Genomic DNA, 337 nt, shown 5'->3' with positions numbered 1-337 from the left:
AAAACATTCGCCTTTGCTGCGTTTGACGCTTGGGAGGCGTCAGGGGCAGCGCTCCGCTGCGGTCCTGTGCTTCGATTCATCTCCGTCACTGAGAGCATCAGTACTTTGGGGTGGGTTTTCTAAGAAAAATGCGTGACACGAGCCCCTCGGTGGGGCGGTGGCTGCAGCCTGGGGCAGTTGTTCGCCCCCTGCCCCCCAGCGAGGTCCCGCCGAGACCCTCCTGGCGCCGCTGCCCCGTCACTCGGGTGGTTTGGTGGCCCTGGGGATGCAGGTCCTGACTGCAGCTTGCCCCGTTATTCAAAGGGACCGTCACTGTCCGTCTGTAACACGGTTTGCT

Source organism: Acanthisitta chloris, unplaced genomic scaffold (genome assembly GCF_000695815.1).
Source record: "Acanthisitta chloris isolate BGI_N310 unplaced genomic scaffold, ASM69581v1 scaffold42327, whole genome shotgun sequence".
Lineage (NCBI taxonomy): Eukaryota > Metazoa > Chordata > Aves > Passeriformes > Acanthisittidae > Acanthisitta > Acanthisitta chloris.
The sequence above is the reverse complement of the archived record's forward strand: the minus strand, read 5'-3'. Positions refer to the sequence as shown.